Source organism: Lagenorhynchus albirostris, chromosome 12 (assembly GCF_949774975.1).
Source record: "Lagenorhynchus albirostris chromosome 12, mLagAlb1.1, whole genome shotgun sequence".
Taxonomy (NCBI): domain Eukaryota; kingdom Metazoa; phylum Chordata; class Mammalia; order Artiodactyla; family Delphinidae; genus Lagenorhynchus; species Lagenorhynchus albirostris.
Genome location: NC_083106.1, coordinates 6,992,468 through 7,012,441, shown reverse-complemented (window position 1 = coordinate 7,012,441; position 19,974 = coordinate 6,992,468). Strand labels below are relative to the sequence as shown.

The 19,974-nt window shown below is 44.7% G+C and overlaps 1 protein-coding gene and 1 pseudogene across 5 annotated transcripts in view; both read right to left on the bottom strand.

The window, feature by feature from the left end:
* LOC132530597 (E3 ubiquitin-protein ligase parkin) overlaps nt 1–19,974 on the bottom strand; it is a 1,420,256-nt gene that overhangs the window by 128,843 nt on the left and 1,271,439 nt on the right. The gene's annotated exons all lie outside the window — the stretch shown is intronic.
* On the bottom strand, nt 8,385–8,480 carry LOC132530982 (U2 spliceosomal RNA; annotated as a pseudogene).

The window sequence follows — 19,974 nt, the reverse complement described above, 5'->3', positions numbered from 1 at the left end:
TGCTTGCCCAACTCAGTGTGACTAACCCACATGAATTTCAGAGAATGTGACTGTGACTGTGTTGGCTTCTCTATGATTTCCTTCTCTCTGATCTTGTATAGGTGAAGTGTTGCTTAAGAAGGGTGTTACTTAAAAAGAAAAAAGCTGGGAAGCGGGGTGGAGAATAAGTTGATACATTTTTAGAAATCACAGTAGGACGAAATACCAAGGAAAACATGAACTAAGAAATCAGAATGGCCTCTTAGGCCCTGGTCACATATGGGTTAGGAAGTGGTTTGCAATGTTAGAAAGATCTTTCAGTCCACATTAAAATACCTTTTACAAGGATCCCTGAATCTGAATTTTCACACTGGCCATTTCCTGGTGAATCGGTCTTTCTTTCCACACCCAGGAACAAAGTTCCCTCTGGGAGTCAGACATTGACGCTTCCCTGGGGGAACACGGGGGCCTAAGCCAATTTTCCTAAATTAATTTTACTCTTATCTTGCACTTTTTTCTTTCTTTTTTTCTCTCTCTCTCTCTCTATATATATATTTTTTAACATCTTTATTGGAGTATAATTGCTTTACAGTGGTGTGTTAGTTTCTGCTGTATAACAGAGTGAATCAGCTATATGTATACATATATCCCCATATCTCCTCCCTCTTGCGTCTCCCTCCCACCCTCCCTATCCCATCCCTCTAGGTGGTCACAAAGCACGGAGCTGATCTCCCTTATCTTGCACTTTTAATCTGCATAAAGTCATCAGTCCTTGTTCATCTTATGCCCTGTCTCTGGCGAAAATCCCATTCAGAAGAAATACGATAATTCAAAGTAACTTAAGGCTTGACTGTTGTCTCTAAAGGGGCACATACAAAACACACTCAAATTCTTCTTAAAGTCCTCTTTCCCATTCTCTTTACTCTCAAAATCTCAACAGCTCACAGGGGAATTGCTTCTAGTTCCCTCTCCCCCACCCCAAACCCCCAGACTCTCCAAGACTTCAGCTTGTATGGGGGTTCGTCTATCTCACCCCACTTTCCTCTGCTCTCCTCTTTCTAGATTTTTTTTCTCCCATAAACAGCTACGGGAGAGAAAAAGATCTCTGCCCTTAAGGTCAATCCAGTTCACTTTGCTTTTCCAGTTGGCTGTTCTTTTGTGTCCTTGACCCATGTATCCAATCGCTTCAGCCAACAACACCCAAGCTCCCCTGTTACGAGCTGCCCAGCCAAGGGGGAAGAACGCTCATAGGTTATTCATTGTGTTTTTGTTCCTGTCACGTAATGTTGGTCATCTGCTCATCATCCACAGTCTGAGAGGAAAAGGATAAACAAGTTTAAAAATCTTTTGGAAATAACCTAATAGCTTTGCACTTACATTTTTGGAAAACCATTGTTGGTATTCAATGTTGAAAATGTCTAAATCATAGGACTTCCCTGGTGGTCCAGTGGCAAAGACTCTGCACTCCCAATGCAGAGGGCCCACTGGGTTTGATCCCTGGTCAGGGAACTAGATCCCACATGCCACAACTGAAAAAAAAAAAAAAGATCCCACATGCCACAACTGAAGACCCCACATGCTGCAATGAAGACCCGGCCCAGATAAAAAAACAAACAAACGAACAAATAAATAAATAATAAATAAGTGCTTTAAAAAAAGAAAATGTCTAAATCATAAAAAGATTCCGTTGCCTTCAGAAAGCTAGCACATTGTATGAAAAATCGAGTAAAAAAGGAAAAAGAATTGATTTTATTTTTGTCATTTACTGTGATTACATATGTATTAGAATTCTGTTCCAGCCAATCAGACTATGCTTTTGTACTTGTGTGAAGGTACATCCGAAGGCATAAATACCAAAGGGATAAACTCAGACAAAGGGTGTGAAGGATGGAAGGTGAAGAGAGTGGGCTCTTACTGAACGAGCTCTGGCTCTGGTGCAGGCTGTCCAGGTTCTGTTCTCAGATGTGTCTCCCATCGGCTGATTCTCTTTAAACGCAAGAGCCCTGCTGGGACATCAGGGCCATTTCCTCTGTCTTCCTTTAGGAACGCTGGGCTGTGTTTGCCAAGAGCTTTGATCAGCCCATCTGGCTCCACAGAACAGAGCAGGCAGTTTTCTAGAACAGGGTAGGAGAGAGGCTCTTGCCTGTAGCTCCAGCAGGAAGATAGTGAGACAGAAGAGGTACAGGTCCGCTGCCTGCTCTCACTCTGGACAGTAAGCCGTAAATTGGGGAACCAAACGGAATAACCCCTAAGTGCTTTATTTTTATTATATATATATTACATATATAATATATATGTATATATAATTTGAAGTATAGTTGATTTACAACGTTGTGTTAGTTTCAGGTGTATAGCACAGTGATTCAGTGATGCCTACATATGTATCTTTTTTTTTTTTCAGATTCTTTTCCCTTACAGGTTATTACAGAGTATTGAGTAGAGTTCCCTGTGCTATACAGTAGGTCCTTATTGGTTACCTATTTTATATATAGTAGTGTGTATTCCCCTAAATGTTTTAAAATCACAAAACAGTACTTCCATGAGCCAAGAATTAGCACTGTGAGAAGGCCTAACAGCTGCTTTTTAAGAATCAGATAGGAGAGATATGGGGAAGGGGGCTGGCGCATGAGTTCAGAAATTCCAGTTGGAAGCCTCACGGTAGTGACAGTGAGCCTGGGAGGATGGCGACCAATTCAAGAGACACTATTGAAGCTGAAATGGGAGTGTAAATAACCCATTAGAGAGGAAGGACATGGGGAAGATGTGAGTGGTGGTACTGTTCAGAAAAACTCAGAGGAGAAAGGAGGTTGCCTCGTGGCCGCTCTTCTCTCCTCCCCATCTTGTGTCTAACGTTTTAAGAAGCTCAGGCCTCTCCTAGCCCCGCGGGGGGCTGAACCTTGTACAGCAGCAGGGAAGAGCCCCTGGGCCTGGAGTCCGGTCAGGCCTGGCTGCCTGCTGTATCCCTATGTCTTTTTCCATCACCTTCTGTAAAGTCCTTCTGAAGAAGGACAAAGCCAGGGTGTTTGTTCCATCTTCTTTCTGATTTATGTTCATAAACATCCTCTTTGCTTTCCTCAGCACTAAAGACCCTTTCGGGTGTTGTTCAGCCATCATTTCTGTAGTGACTGGAGACATCTGTGGCATGAAGGTCGGGCTGATAGGATAGATCAGACGCTGGATTGCTGTCGTCTTCTCTGAGGAGCTCGTCTACAGCAGGGGCCCGTCTCCAGGTGCTGGGGGTCTCCGTGGAGCCCTGCAGTGTTTGCTTCCCTGAGGGCACCCACTGTGGGCTGGAACCTGGCTGGACCCCTGGGTAGAGGCTGGGGCTCAGCTGGACCCAACATCGTCTGCCAGGGGGCTTCCTTCTTTATACTTAAATCTCTGGGTATGGCTGGCACGGGCCCCCAAGACCTCCTCACCGAAGATTCCCAGTCTTGACTTAATAGTTTCAACATCCTTCAAGTGACTTGTGACCCTATGTTTTAAATCTAATCTTCCCCTCTTTTCCCTTTTATTAGAAAAAGAAAATTGATCTCCAGATTGTAAGCTCCTTAAAGCTAGAGATGATGAATTTTCCTCTAAATATTTATTGTGAAAAATTTAAACACTATAGAAAAAGTGCAAGATAAATATAATGAACACCCCTACACTCTTCACCTGGATTCACCAATTGCTACTATTTTGCAAGTTTCTTTCTCTCTTTATAAAGATACATATACACACATAATATATATTATACATAATATATATACACTGTAGATACATTGTATATGTGCGTGTATGTATACACACGCACATATATACTTTTTGCCAAAACTATCTCATAGTTGTGCACATCATGACACTTTAGCCCTGAATATACACCTCTTATGAACAATGGTATTCTCCTATGTAATTGCAATATAATGACAATATTCAGGAATTTAACATTGCTTCAATGTTATGATCTAATACAATGTTTCTGTAGATCTTTTTTTCAGAGATTATGTAATTTTCCCCCGAATACATTTTTACCTCTTCCTGCTTAACCAACTCAACTCAGGACCTAGCACAACATGACACACACAGAAGTCCCTAAATAAACATTAGTTGAATGAATGAAGAGATGGGTGGAAGAATGAAAAGTTCTTTCGATGTATCTTCAGACTTCAAAAGGTGCGTGACTGAGCACAGTTCATGAACTCCATGTGGGAATCACACGACCTTCAAGCTCTTCTCATTGATCTTGGCAGAAACCCTACACCCAACAGGATACGTATTTTGCAACTGTGGCTTTTTGTCCTCAGCTGGGTGATATTTAAGTTACTGGTGCTTAGAGGCACCATCCGGAACTTGGCAAACCTGCTCAAAGTGAAACATGTCAGAATCTCTGTTAATCATCCCTCATACATCCCACAAGCACCCAGGCTCCACCATCACTTCCAGCTACTGGGAATGCAAACGAGCATTGTAAAAAGAAAGCAGGAGGAGGACGGAGCTCTGCATTGTAGGATTTCACATCCGACAACAAAGAAGGGCACAGCTTCTGCTGGGATGGCATTCATGGTGTCAGAGGTGATCTGTCACAAAGAGGCTTTTGCGGAAACTGACAGCAATTCATTGCCACGGGGCACAGCATTCAGTGAGGCAGACTTTCCCCCCTCATATTTGACGGAAATTGTCTACTCATATCCGGTATCAAATAGCCCCAGCAGAAAATTCTACTTAAAGAGTGCTCTTTCTGCCAGAGGACGGGTCCCAGGCGTGAGGCTGTGCACATGGCAGGTGCCCCAGCCCTGGTTGTCTCCTCTTTTGCTGGCATCTACGGCAGGGGCATCCTAACTATGGTGGTAGGCAGATAGAGTTCATGATCATGCCTACTTTTCATTGGAACTTAAGGTAAATGAACTTCAATCTCTCCATTCGGACAGTTTATAATTTTGCTTTTCCCCCCATATTTCCTATGCATCCTTTTAAGACTGTAGGCATCCCAAGTTCTACATAGAATCTCAGCAGCGAGTTATTGTTAATATGTTTTATGGGCGCATCAAAGCAATTATCCTAAAGCATGCTCGAGACAAGGATAGCTGGGTTCTAATTGTATCTAATAGACTTCAGATGAATAGCACTGCACTTCAGAAGCACACAGTTATGAAGAAAATTCTCTTTTTCATTTTGGTTTCCTTCTCTCCTAACTGATTTGTTTGAAAGACTGAAATTTGACTCTTGAGGGTGGAGGATGAGTTTGGGAATCCTTCCCCACCTCCCAGAACGCTTCCATCCTGCGCCCAGTTTCCCCGTTCTTCGCTATATGCCCAGCGCCGCCCACGTGACGTGATGAAAGCTGCACTGTTTCACATCTGGAGCATCTCTCGGTCCACGGTTCAGGGACCCAAGTCCCCCTGGTCTCTTCCGGGAACGGACTGGCTCCCGGACAATCGCCTAGTGTCCAGGCAGGGGCCCCTTTCCTTTCAGAGGACATTTGATGTGAAGAGATCACTGTTCATTACATCAGGGGAGGTAATCTGGCAGCTCTGCGCTGGTGCTCCAATGCTATTTGGTTTGTAAACTATAGATTTTCTTTACTGCGTGTTTCCTTTACACAGCTTGTCTTTGTCTAGATTCACAGTATTTCCTCTGACATAATCATCCTTCAAATATTACCCAAAACAGCAGTGGTGGTGGTGGGGTCACAGAGAAATACTCAAATAGTTCTATCTTATTATACTAGTGAACTCTTTCCTACAGGATACAAAGGACACTGATAAGAATATTAGCGTCTGTTGTCTTGGCAGTAGGGTTACTGTTAAAATAGTGGAATTTAGGGACATATTTTGGTTATTTTATAAACTGCGTTACTCCGCCTTTATCTATGAAACCCAATGATCGATTTCTTCAAGGAAGTGATAAAACATTAGTTAGAACAATCACAATCTTGGATAAATAAAACGACAACCAATAAAACCGCCGACTACTTGGATGAGAAGAGTACTGTGTTACCCCGCTGTGAAGGGACAACACGGAACTTGGATAAAAGCTGGGGAAGGGAAACTGCTGACAGCGTCAGCTGGTGTCTTTCTGAAACTCAGTCTTCAGTCACACTGCACTTGCTCACCAGTGTCTTCCACGTATTTGCTTTCGTGCACCTATGGCGATTTGGGGAGTCACAATGTTGGATTCTGATATATTTTTAAAAATCTGGATTAGAGCCAGTTGACTGAACTTGGTTAACTGGGTGAGTAAATAATCCTGCAGCATAAACTGTTCACCTGGAATGATGCACTCGTTTTGAGGTTAAGGATGCAGGCGAAACAAATCTTTGCATCCCTGTCCCTGAAGGAAGGGCTTTTCAGTGAGGGGGTCCAGAACCCTGAGCTCAGCCTCCAAGGAGGCGGGTGAGGCCACTTCCTAGCTGGGTGACCTTGAGCAAATCAGTCTCTTCAAGGGTCTCTTTCTTCCTGGGTCACATGAAGTCAACCGGTTCAGAGGGGTGGAAGAGAAAAGCAAATGAGATCGTGTCTGTGAAGTTCTTAGCGCAGTGGCTGGGACACACGTGCTTGATACATGATTGCTATGAGTACTACTAACTCTAACCAGATGTTGCTGTTGTTTTAAAAGAAGAGATACACTCACAAAGGTATGTTTAGGACTTCCCTGGTGGCGCAGCGGTTAAGAATCTGCCTGCCAATGCAAGGGACACAGGTTCGAGCCCTGGTCTGGGAAGATCCCACATGCCACGGAGCAACTAAGCCTGTGCGCCACAACTACTGAGCCTGCGCTCTAGAGCCTGCAAGCCACAACTACTGAGCCCACACGCCACAACCACTGAAGCCTGCACGCCTAGAGCCCATGATCCGCAACAAGAGAAGCCACCGCAATGAGAAGCCCACGCACCGCAACGAAGAGTAGCCCCCGCTTGCCACAACTAGAGAAAGCCCGCGTGCAGCAACGAAGACCCAACGCAGCCAAAAAATAAATAAATAAATTTACTTTTTTTAAAAAAAAGGTACGTTTAGATTATCCGTTTTAAGAAAAGAACGAAAGAACCAGGGAAGGTCTCAATGCCTCCTTCCTCAAAGTGAAGATACATTTCCTTGTTCTGTGATCTCTGTGCAGTTAGAATGCAGGATAAGACTTAAGATATACAGGTATTTATTTTCCTATTCAGGGAAAAATGTACTCATTTACCCAAGTAAGTTTACCCATTCATTCAAGACACATTTATTAACTCCTAGTAGGTGACAGGTATGAACATACTATTTTTTTCAGAAGATATTTCCTATATTTCTAATCAAGGGATTTTCTTTTAACATTTATTTGTGTCTTGCAAATTCCCAGGATACCTTCTGCTGGAAAAACCTACCTCATATTTGAAAGCAAAGGCTATGTCGCTGTACTAATTTTATGTCAAGTCCGAATTATAGCAAACCTGGTGTCTGTGAATGCCCTTGAAAGGTTTATACGGTGGCCAGTGTTATGCCAGCACTCATTCAGTTGTGAGCAATTGTCTTTTTCAAGGTGGCGAATTCTAGAATGTTTACCTTTGACCTTGGCCTTCTGTGGATTTGTGCATCTTTGTCTGCTACCCTTGGGCTTGTGTTCCTGGGCTCTGGGCTGCAAAGTGCTCTCCTTTGCATCCGAGGCTCCTGCAAAGTGCCAGGTAGACAGTGGGCTGAAGCAAAGCTGAATTACGGAAATAAAGAAGAAGGAAAAGTGAGAAGGGAACAGAGAGATGGTGTATAAGAGGAGGAGGGTGGGCGGACAGAACTTTACCCACGTGGTTGGCTATTGAACAAGTTGATACATTAGAGACAATACAAAATGTAGTGCATGTAAAGGATATTTCTCCTTTCATGGATTCCAGAGGGAGAAGAAGTCAAAAGGAACAGGTCAGAGATGCACAAGTCAGAAGGGGGATGGGGCGAAAGTGCGTTTGTCCAGCAAGAAACTGGCAGGGCCCCTTCTAAGGGGCCCTTAGAAGGTGACATTGTCCAACTGGAAATAGGGGAGCGACCGAGGCATCACTGCTTACACCTGGTTCAATCTCCAGTCCAGAGAATACGGCAAAGGGGACTGAGTCACTGATGTAACCCTTAAAGTTTCCTTACGAGGGGATGGCCATTCTGGAGACCAATGAACTTCTCAGTAAGTCCAATAAAATCAGTTTTTCTTCCAGGGCTAAAACAAATGACTGTTTCTCAGGCTGAGGACCAGCTGAAGTAGCTGATTTGTGTTATTTGGGCTGTGCTGTTTAAAAATAATACAGTATAATCACACTCATGTGGAGGCCGGAAATAAGAAGAGAAGGAGGGTCAGATTCACCGCTGCTCTCCTACACACCCACACCTTCTGAGCGCAGGGGCAGATGTAACTGTCTGCACTGTGTATCCTTTTGTCTTGTCTTTTCGTGCTTCTTAGCCAAGTGTAAAGAGTCAATTTGATGTCAGTTAAAAGCACACATGGTATTAAACTGATAAGAACAGATACTACACTTGATCTTAGCCAAAAGGCCGAAAAAGAAAAAAAAAAATAGCACACACGGTAGAACTCCATTGTACTAGTCATCTGCTGATGACCCACCAGGAGAAGCTTGGGAGCCAAGTTTGGACTTATGTCCATAGAAGAACCCTCGCTCACCCCAGCTAACTGAGGTTTTATATCAACATTTCAAATGGAATGGGAGACACAGCTCTTTAAGAAGGGGCACTGACAACAGGAAATTAAATTCTGTAGGTATTTGCCAAGGATGTAAAACGTGATGCACGTTTAAATACTAGAAACTGCAATCCCGTTGGCACCGGGAAAACAATGTAGGAAAACGGTCATGTGGCTGACTTTTGTGCCTGAGACATCATTTTGTACCTGGAATCGTGATCTGCTGTAAAAATTCTGAAGTACCTGACAGGATGCTTTTAATTACACAAGTAATATACACTGTCTTCTCGTTTGCAGAAAACCTTAATAGCAATTAGAAACTTCCCAGATGAGCTGTGACGGGGCTGAGAATCGAAAAGCTTGGGTGGGAAAGCAGAAACCCAGATTTGGTTGTTTTGTTTTGGAGAAATTGAGCTTCAGTTTTAGGTGAATTCGAGCCTTCCTGACGGGTTACCAGATAGTACAGCCCCTATTCATCCGCAGGCAGTGGATGGGATGGTGCGGGGCAAGCTTTTCCTGAATTGCCTTAAGTGTATATTTGCCATCTCTCCTGCGGCTAAGAGCCATTCAAATTCACTCCCAGAATACCCTGGGACTTTCTCCAGAAATGGTCACTCCAGAGCACATCTTCGCACAGGAATCACACCGCTGTCAACGAGGTGATGTCAGCCAGACAGGGAAACAGTCGGTAGCCGTGGATCTCGGCAAAAACCTCTCCTGTGTGGACACACGGGGAATTTGAAAGGAAGATGTGTCGGTGAAATGACATCACCTCAACACACAATACTGCAGGGACGCGGTGGGCCAGTGGTCCTCAGTGGGGAGTGGTTTGGTCTCCGGGGACATTGGCAATGTCTGGAGACATCTGGGGTTGTTACCACAGGGTCGGGGGCTGCGGGCATCTCGGTGGGCAGAGGCCAGGGACCCTGCTGAGCGTCCTGACGTGCTCAGGCCAGCCCCACAACTGGGAATTATCCAGCCCCAAAGGTCAGCAGCGCTGAGGCTGAGAAACCCTGCGTCAGCGAAGAGAAAAGGAGTTTCAGTTCACAGGACCGCTGTGCCAACAAGGAGTCTGTGTGAATATTTAAACATAGTCAACTTGCGAGCTGGGAAGTGGCTTTAGAGAGCTGCTCCTGTCTGGCCTGTGAGCCAGTTCATCCAATCTCAGCGGAGTCCGCTTGTCCCACGTGAAGCACCGGCTGGGCAGGCACCGGAGGTGTCTCCAGGATAAATCTGCAGAGGTGGTGGCCTCGGCTTGTGAACAGATCCATGCGTGGTGACCAAGGAGCAGAACGGGCACCGGAGCTTTTCTCCCTGTGATCTCGTGATTCCAGAAATTACTGATCCAGGGCTGCCGTGCTTTTCATTTGTTTTCAGACCATGGAACACACTTCTTTTCACAACTGTCTTGAATATTCACGAAGTCTAGCTGTATTTTCATAATACAGTGAGGAAGATGTGACAGTGTATCACTGTCCGCATTTTACAGAGGAAAAACCACGAAGGAGGTAACTGACCTGCCTAAATTAAGAGTCGGCCAAGACCAGTCACAACTGCTGCTGGTGCAAATAGGAACCGTTTGTTTGGCACTTACTGCGGGCAGACAGTGTGCTGAACACGGCATGTATGTGTCTCATTTTATCCCCTTCCCTCCGCCCCATCCTCACTGGGACTTGGCTGAAGGCCTGAGGTCCGGCTTCACAGCAGGGGACTGGCCCACCTGGGGCGTGAGCCCCTTTCCCCCTCCTCCATCGCTGCCCCCCACCCCACTCCGATGTGGGTACAGAGTTCTCAGATTGCAACTAGGAAGAAGGCTCAATGAATCATAGGAAAGAACTTTTTTATTTAAATGGGATTGACGCTTCAATCATAGAAATGGTTTGATCTCCATTACAATTTTTTTTTCAAAACGTAACTTCCCATTCATTTTTACTACATCGTGTAGATACACAGCAGGCAGATAAGAGCACTGACTCCAATTGATGCATTCACTCGCTCACTCATGAGACAGTAAGCACCTGTTGTGTACCAGGGAAGGTTCTAGGCCATGGGGGGAGGCGGGGTGGTAGTTAGGATTGTTGACTCTAAGCTCTTGTCTTCAGTGTGCTCACAACCTAGTGTGGGAGGTGGTGAGTCACATTACAAGACACACACACACAAGAGAGGTGTGACGTGCTGGGACATTTCAGACAGGGAAGAAAAAAGCCTGGCTGAGTTTTGACGGGGACCGTTTGCCTGGAGCCTGGAGCGTGTGGGAGTGTTAGAAGGAGACGGGCTGGATTCACTGCAGGAGTGTGGTTCACATTCTCTAGTGGCTGAGGTGCTGTTTTTGGCTTCCTCGTCTGTATGGACTCTGTCAGTGATGTCTGTACCTTTCACCCAGGGGTCATCCTTGTCACTCATGTCTATTTGGTTACCAAGGTCTGCCTTCCCCTCCCCGCTCCAAATGGCTTCCACATAGGATGGCCTGGGGTAAATTACTTATTTCTGTGATCGTTTCTCCTCTTCTATAAAGCGGGAGTAATAAAAGTGGTATGTAGGGACTTCCCTGGTGGTGCAGTGGTTAAGAATCCGCCTGTCAATGCAGGGGACACAGGTTCAATCCCTGGTCGGGGAACTAAGATCCCACAGGCCGCGGGGCAACTAAGCCCTCACGCCACAACTACTGAGCCCGTGCGCTCTGGAGCCCAGAAGCCACAACTAGAGAGAAGCCCGCGCTCCGCAATGAAGAGCCTGTGTCCCGCAACTAAGACCCGATGCTGCCAAAACTAAATAAATAAATATTAAAAAAATAAAAGCTACTGTACTCCAATAAAAGTTAATTCAAAAAAGCCTTTAAAAAAAAAGTGGTATGTATATGATAGATGTGAGGATTAAATTGGACACTCAGACACAGGAACCCGGACTTTGGGGGTGTGGAGATGACTGCTCTGTTTCCAGTGGCCCCCTCTTTGCCTTCTCTCCATCCCCTCACCTCCTTTCTTTAGGCACCTAACGTCACCCTGGACACCCTGGAGGCCCTTCTGGTTTGTTTCTTCTCTGCTAATCTCTCCTCTCTCCAAACTTTCTGCCACTAGTCTTTGGTAGGAACCCCTTCTTTCTTCCAGGGAGTTTAAATAAGTAAGGTTGTTGGACTAGAAATAATTTATTAACTCAATTGTTTATGAACTCATTGTTTTCCAACTCATTAAAGGTAGCTTTAAACACTTGATCTTAAAGTCCCGAATCAAGTGTTTTTTTCCTGCACTTGGGGAAGAATTTTTGCTATTTGCAGCCCTCCGTTCATTTGCACATGTGTAGGCAGAGTAACCATGTTGCCTTATTAAAGATCTCCAGACACCCAAACTATAGAACATTAAACGATATATCTAGATCGTGTGTTTTCTTCTCAATCACAGTTAATTAAAGCCAAACTATATTTTTCGAGTTCCTCATGGGTAAAGACATGTTGTTCTCACTTCAGCCATGTGGGTGTCCCCAGTTTTTACCCTGAACACCAACGGCTTAGCGGAGAAAGTTAGGAGACGCAAGATTCCTATTTCTTTTGAATTTGTATTGTTAAATCAGGAAATATTTTTAAAGGTAATGGTTGAACACTGAAAAGGTGAAAATTGCTTTAATTTATAGCAGGAAACCAGGCTTACTTGAAATTTCTATGTGTTTGATTGAAAGGAAAAGATCGCATTTGAATACTTATCCCTGAGACCAGAAATAGATATAAAATGCAATTAATCGATCTGCTAATTGTTCTTCCTTGTGTGAAGAGCTGTTTAGTGTTTACTACCCACCATGACTGTTCTGTGGAACTGACCCAAACCTGGGTCCAAAGCCCTTCTGTGCTTTCCTTCCTCCCTCCTGGGTGTGGAGGAAGGTTGGGGGAGGGGGAGAGGAGCTGCCCGCTTCCCAAACTATGGAACATTAAAGGATATATCAGCATCCAGCAGCCTCTCTGCTCTCCAGCTTCCCTGGGGTCTCTCCCAGGGTATCCGCGGGCCACCTGCTCACATGGACTGTCCCTTGGGCAGGCGTAGCTCGGGCACGGTCTCTGCCTGGGTCTGCCCTGGCTTGGGCAGCAGGATGGGTTCAAAGGCACACTACACTGTTTTCTTAGAAGGAGGCTCTATGAACAGCACAAAGGACAGGCGTTAGAGGCCTCCTGGCCAGCCTTCTTGCTCTAGGAGTCCTGTGTGAATCGTGTCTTCTCTCTTCTAGAACCTTCACTCATAACTCTCTATTTTCCACTTCTCCCTATGTGCTGGCTCCTGAGGTCACAATCCCATCTTAAAACAAACACCTGAGGTCACAATCCCATCTTAAAACAAACACCTCACCTTGACCCTTATCTGTCCCCCTGCCACCAAGTCCCTCAAGAGAACAAGGTCATATTTGCTCTGTCTACTTTTCCATCCTCCATTTATTCTTTTTTGGTAGCAGCTTTATTGAGATATAATTCACATATCATGCAATTCACCCATTCAGGTGTATGATTCAACAGCTTCAGTATATTCACAGAGTTACGGCATCCGTCATCCAAATCAACTTTACAACATTTCCATCACCCCATGAAGAAACACTGTGCCCGTTAGCAATGGTTCCCCATTCCCTCCCCCACCCCAGCTCTGTTTTCCATCTCTGTGGATTTGCCCCTTCTGGACGTTTCATATAAAAGGAATCACACAATATGTGGTCTTTTGTGTCTGACTTATTTCCTTTGGTGTGATGTTCTCAAGCTTCATCCATGTTGTAATATGTCACAGTATTTCATTCCTTTTAATGAACAAATAACCTTCCATTCTGTAGACAGACCACATTTTAGTTTATCTATTCAACAGCTGATGGACATAAGAGCAAAAGTTCCTTCCTTTTGCTCTTATGGATAAAGCTGCTCTGAACATTCCTGTACGAGGTTTTGTCTGGATGAATGTTTTTATTTCTCTGGGGTGTGGTTGGTCACCTTCCCCTGAGGCATGTGGCTGAAAGGGGGAGTGGATAACCTAACAAAATCAAGGTCTCTCGGGAAAAAGAGGGAGCGGAGATGCTGGGTGAATAACCAATAGTTGTCACTAAAATGTTTCTTCTTTTTATAAGGGTTAATCTTCATGAGCATATGCCTGTACGTCCCACCCATGAGTCATGTTCTCTATCAAGTTTAGAAAGCATCCTTCAATTTCTAGTTAAGTGTTGTTCATTAATAATGAACATTTATCAAATGTCTTTTGCCATCAAAAGAGATTATTTTATGTTATGAATTTTGCTATAGTGTGAAATGCTAAACTTATAGATTTCTCAATACTAATTTATCATTAAATTAATGGGATTAAAACTTGCTTGGTTGTAGTGGGCAGTTCTCTTAATACATTGTTAAAATGGTCTTTATAGTTCTTGATTTAAAATGCTCACATCTAAGTTGCAATATGTATGTAGGGATTCAGTTCTCTGGACCATAGGCAGATAGTTTAGCTCAGGCACACATGATAAGTACAACTAGTGAGTATTAATGCAGAGATGTAGCAAGGCAGCCTGGAAAGGAAATTCAGCAATTGGAGGAGGTTTTGTGGCCTGAAAGTCTACATAGAATTGTCCAGTCAAAGCAGAGGCCAGGAAACCCTCGGTGCCATTATCTGGTCTGCACGGAGACCCTCCACACCTCTGTCTGGGTCACGGTTAACTCACAAATCAGACCAATTTGGACACATTCAAGCCAACAGATGGAGGTTCAATTTTAACAGAACCTTGAACATCGTCGACCTCTGTACCGTTAAGGTCTCCCCACATGGGCATCACAGCACGGATGTGTGATGCCCACGTGGGGCATAAGAATCCCAGTAAGAACCCCCAGTACGCTCCCCACAAGAACCCCAGTGAGAACCCCCAGTACATATGCACTAGCTAGTCTGGTCTCTGGTCTTAGATTCCTGGTGGGCTTCTCCCTTTAAGTAACAACTTTTGTTTTCTCTATGAATATGATGCCTTCTTGTTATAAAACATTCAACTACTATAGAAAAGCACAAAAAAGAAGAGAAAAATCACCCCAAATCTCACTACCCACAAATGCCAGCACTGCTTTTGGTTTAAGCCTCTTTCCAGCCATCAACCTCTGGGAAACATACAGATGGAAGGATCAGCAGATGTGCATGTAAATGAAAATACATATGATTTCATTGTATAAAAAGTGAGTCATACTAGACACGCTCTTTTCTTGTTAAGTAGTAACTTTCATTTCATGTAAAGTTGTCAGAAGAAAAAGAAAATGCAGTGAAACTGAATGGACTGCTAAACTTATATATAAATACTCCTTCAGAAGATATATTAGTTCCCAAAGTTGCCTCTAATGTTGAGGAATTACAGTCACCGTGGAGAGGTCAAGACTGTATTTTTTGGCATATTTTTCCATGTTGGACAATCTGGGTTGACTTTGCTTGAAAAACCAGGTGAGAAGCTCTCATACATCTTCCGATCTCCCCTGCCCGACCTCCTACCTTTCTTCCTCATGTGCTGTAAACATGATTCCCTGGGGGCTGCTTGTTTGCTTTTTCTTACCCTTTCCTCTGAATTGACCCGATGGGAACCAAAGCTCACGGCCTGGCCTTCAGCCACAGCGCCTCCCTTATCACTTAAATCACATTTTCGCTTCTACTCAGATCACTTATTTGGAAGGAGAAGGTTTAATCTAAAATACTGTGTAACAATTAGAGATGCACATCTCATCTTTTACAGACAGGTTAACATGACATGGCCTCTCTTAGTCATTTCTTTACCATCTTAAGGTGTCATCTAAAATTATCATTCTGAAGAGTCTATTTATTAAAAATGACTTCTCAGTAGCACAGAGAGCCACATAAAACAGGTCTAGGAGGTCTCTCCTGAGATTGGACTGGCCTTTCCACAGTGTGTCAGAGGCAGAAAGGTGCATAGGAGCCACTCCTTTGCTGCCACCAAGGCCACATGCAGACGTGGCCCTGATCCTGTGTCCTGTCTCCTGGCTGAAGGGACACCAGCCTCACAGCCACTCAGGACAACCTTGGGTTTACCCGAGAGCTCTCTCTGTCTCACTTGTCCCATTTAACTGATTACCAAATCCCATACTTTTTTGGGGGGGAATAATTTTAGGTTTACAGAAAAGTGGCAGAGATGTAGACAGCATCCCTTTATATTTGCCCAGCTTTCCCTAATTTTAGCAGCTTACATAACCATGGCACAATTATCCCAACGGAGGCATGAACATTTGGTACAATACTACGAAGTGAACTACAGACCTGATTTAGATTTCATTGGTTTGTCTCTCATGTCGTATTTCTGCTCCTGGGTCCACTGAGGCGGAGACTTCAGGGCCTAACTACGTATGTACTGAAGTCTTTCTTGTCCTGGTCAGCACGTTGCCTTCACTCCGGCCCTCCGCTCCCCTCGTGTCCACTCTGCGGAAAGGCTTTGAAATGACCCCCTTTCTCCAGTCTCACTCCCCTTCAGCCATTCCTTACAGAATGATCTTTCATAAATGCAGATTTGATAGTGGACCTTCCTTCTCAAATGCCCTCAAAGTTTTCCCTTCATGCATGACACGGGGTTGAGGCTTTCTAGCAGGGCCACGTCTGGATCTGCTTCTCCGGCCTCATTTCCCTTAATTTCTCCCAATTCAGGACCCACGCAGGAAGGTCCCTGTGCTCTCCGTGGCCGCCGGCTCACAGCCTCCGGGCCTAACGCTGGCCGTCCACCCGCTCTCACTCATGCTTTCAACCTGCCCCTGGGAAGTTTCCCCTCATCCTTCCCCTCGCCAAGCCTGGACCTAGCACAGCTTCTGTTAGGGTGCTGACCAAACTGCGTTGCGGTTGCATATCTGTCTCCTCTGATGGTTTGTCAGTCTTTTGGGTTCTTTTCGGCCGCACCGCAGCTTGTTTTGGATCTTAGTTCCCTGACCAGGGATTGAACCCGGGCCCTCGGCAGTGACAGCACCGACTCCTAACCATGAACCCCCAGGGAATTCCCTGTCATTCTTGAGCAGAGGAAATTTGTCTTTATTTCTGTAGCCCTGACACCCATCATATTTAGTGCTCAGTAATTGTTTGTTGAAGACACAGAAAACAAACTTATACTTACCAAAGGGGTCAGGGGGGATAAATTAGGAGTTTGGGATTGATAGCTACACACTACTATATATAAAATAGACAAACAACAAGGACTTACCATATAACACAGGGAACTAAACTCAATATTTTGTAATAACCTATAGTGGAAAAGAATCTGAAAAAGAATGTGTGTGCGTGTGTGTGTGTGTGTGTGTGTGTGTGTGTAACTAACTCACTTTCCTGTACACCTGAAACTAACACAAGTTGTACATCAACTATATTTCAGGCAAGCAGGCTGGAGACAGCACAGAGCTCGTGTGAAATCATGGAATTGGAACATCTCCATGACAAATGGCCCTGAACATAAAGCCAGCTGCTACTGCAGAGAGGTACTTCAGAATTCAAAGGTTTTCAAATACCACGTGATGGGTCCCTGGTGAGAGTCAAGGGCTTCCTATGGTATCAGCCCATCCTCTTCCGAGTGGGACAAACTCCTTGGGAGGCATCAGTATCGGTCGGTTCGGCTTGAGGGAGGCTCAGGAGAAATTTCAGGTGGGGGTAGGGGTGTCAGGCGGCGACAGCAGCCAAGGCTGCGGGGCCTGCTGGAGGCCCGTTCCTGGGGCCAGGCTCCCCAAAGTGTGGCCCACGGCAGGGAGCCCAACTCATCGTTCTTCGCCCAGGATGGCCTCAGTTTCTGAACTGCCAGTCCGTGTGCAGCAGCCCCCCCAGTGCTGGGCTCCGTGGGAAGGTTGGTCATCCCCACAAGAGGCAGAGAAGATGCTCACGAGAAACTCAGAAGGGTCGTATTCACGGGCGGCTGGAGACTGAGTGCCGTCTTCCCAGAGCTTCCACCCAACTCATTTTTCTCCCACTCCACCCTGTCCAAATCCATTTGGCAAAACTCCTTTGAAAGAAGCAGTAGAGTGTTTTTAAATGGTTCGTTATCATTTGTGTAAAGTTCAGGTAATGCAAGGACTGAATTATTCATTGGAAAATCTTCATTTCTTGGCTGCGTTCAATCTGGGCAGCTTAAACTGTCACGGGAGATTAAAAACTGTTTTTCATTATAAAGTGATATTTTCACACTGCCAAGAAACGTGCAAAGTAGAGACAAGTGAAAGTTCACATATAATTTTGTCACCATAGCAAAATGCATTTTAATATAGGTTCTTCAATCACTTTTTCTTAGACTTAATTTTTAAAAAATAATTGCAACTACAGCATACGTACCATTTTGGTAAGCTCCTTTTTACTCCCCATTACATTATAAACATTTTTTCATGCTGCTCAGTAGTTTTCATACCCAAACTGTTTAATGACTACGTGAAAAACACTTTTGAATTAAACTGGGAAATTTCAAAGAAATACTTATTAACTTAATTAGCATACAGTTGATCATAATGAAGTCCTGATAAGTTGTCATTTTAGAAATCTATTGGCATGGGAAGATACTCATCTTATGTTTTTAAGTAGAAATAAGTAAGATGCGAGATAATTATTTCTAAACGTTGGTTTTAATTTTTCCTTTTTGCCTTTTTTACTTTCTGGAATGTGATAATGAAATAATTACTTTGTAATAAAAACACAAGGAACACTTTCCAGGGGAAAAAATACTGAGAGGAGATTTGATGCTTAATAGCATCTCACAAAAACGCCACTGAAGTCACTCTGAGTTTGGAATTAAGAAGCCAAGAATCATGGATAAAACAAATTATCTATAGAAAGGAAAAACTGCAGAGTTTGTCTTTGCTAGTACAGTTGGAGAGGCTTTTCAAGAACAGCCAATGTACACGTGAGGTCACCCGGGCACTGAAGGGGAGGAGGGTTCAAGGGGAGAACCCTTTGAGTGCAATTCTCAGGGACTCCCAGCTAAGGATACCTGATCTGAGACCAGGGATTTCCGTCCTGCGTCATATGTGCCTTTGGAATGGAAAGTGATCGTCTGCCCAGGGGACACTGGTCATGCAGCTGAGTCACTTAGCTCTGCGTCTAGGCTCTACAAGTTAGCTTTTCACTGTGGTTTGATTTTCAAGTAGATTTGCTCAGAACTCCAAAATGCAATTCCCTAGTTATGGAGCCTGGAATGTGGCAGGCCCGGCCCTAGGTATTGTGGATACCAAGGCGAGTACTATAGTTATGTTCTCCTTATCTGCTCCTGGGGGGTAGAGGTAAGTAAATAAGTGATTAAAGTTTCACACATTAAATGCTATTATGAAATATATATATGAATGAATTATAATAAATATGAATAAATATAAAAAAAAATATTTGATTCCTGGCCCATGGTTCCTAAAACCTTTGGAATCCCTGGAGTGATGTGTATGCTAATGAGATGACTGTGGTCAGACCCTAGGTAGCTTCAGGATGGGGGCTGCCTGTCAGGAAAGCCAAGGCACAATTAGAGGGTTGGAAATTTTAGCCCTAAGCCCTGACATCGAAGGAAGGGAGAGGGGGAGGGGCAGGAGGATAGGTGAATTACTAATGGCCAACGACCTAACCAATTGTGTCTACTTAAGGCAACTTCCATTAAAAAACCCTAAGCAATTGCGTTCAGACAGCTTCCCAGCTGGCGAACATGTTGAGGTACGGGGAGGGTGAGGTACCCGCAGAGGGCATGGACGCTGGGCACACCCCTCCCCATCCCACGCCTGCCCCATGCAGCTCTTCATTGGCTGTCCTTGAATCTGAACTCTTTATAACAAACTGGTAACAGTGAATAAAGCACTTTCCTGAGTTCTGTGAGCCATTCCAGGGTAATATTGAACTTGAGGGGTTGGGTCATAGAAATCCCCGATTTATAGCCCGTCGGTCAGAAGTATAGGTGGCAACCTGGGACCTGTGACTGGTGTCTGAGTCGGGGGTGGTCTTGAGGGGCTGAGCCCTCAACCTGTGGATTCTGACATGTACTCCGGGTAGGTAGCATCAGACGGAATTGACTCGTAGGATACCCAGTGGTGTCGGGAGGACCTTGTTGGTGTTGGGGAAAAAACACCAGACAGCTATGACTCAGGAAGTAGTGCAGCTTTGGGAACACAGAGGAAGGGACCCTAATGCAGACTAGGGTGGCTGGAGAAGGGTTCCTGGACAAGTGGATTAAACGGAGACCTAAGGGTGGCCAGGCAAAGGGGGAAGATGGGGCTGTAAAGAAAAGATTCCGGGCAGATGGAAAATCTCAGGAGAAATCAGGAGGTGTGCTTCTCCTTGCAAATATAAATTGTAAATTGACCCTGTAGCTTCCATACCTCATTCTCTTATGAGCTAGATTAGTGTGAGTCCATCTTCTTGGGTCCGGACACCT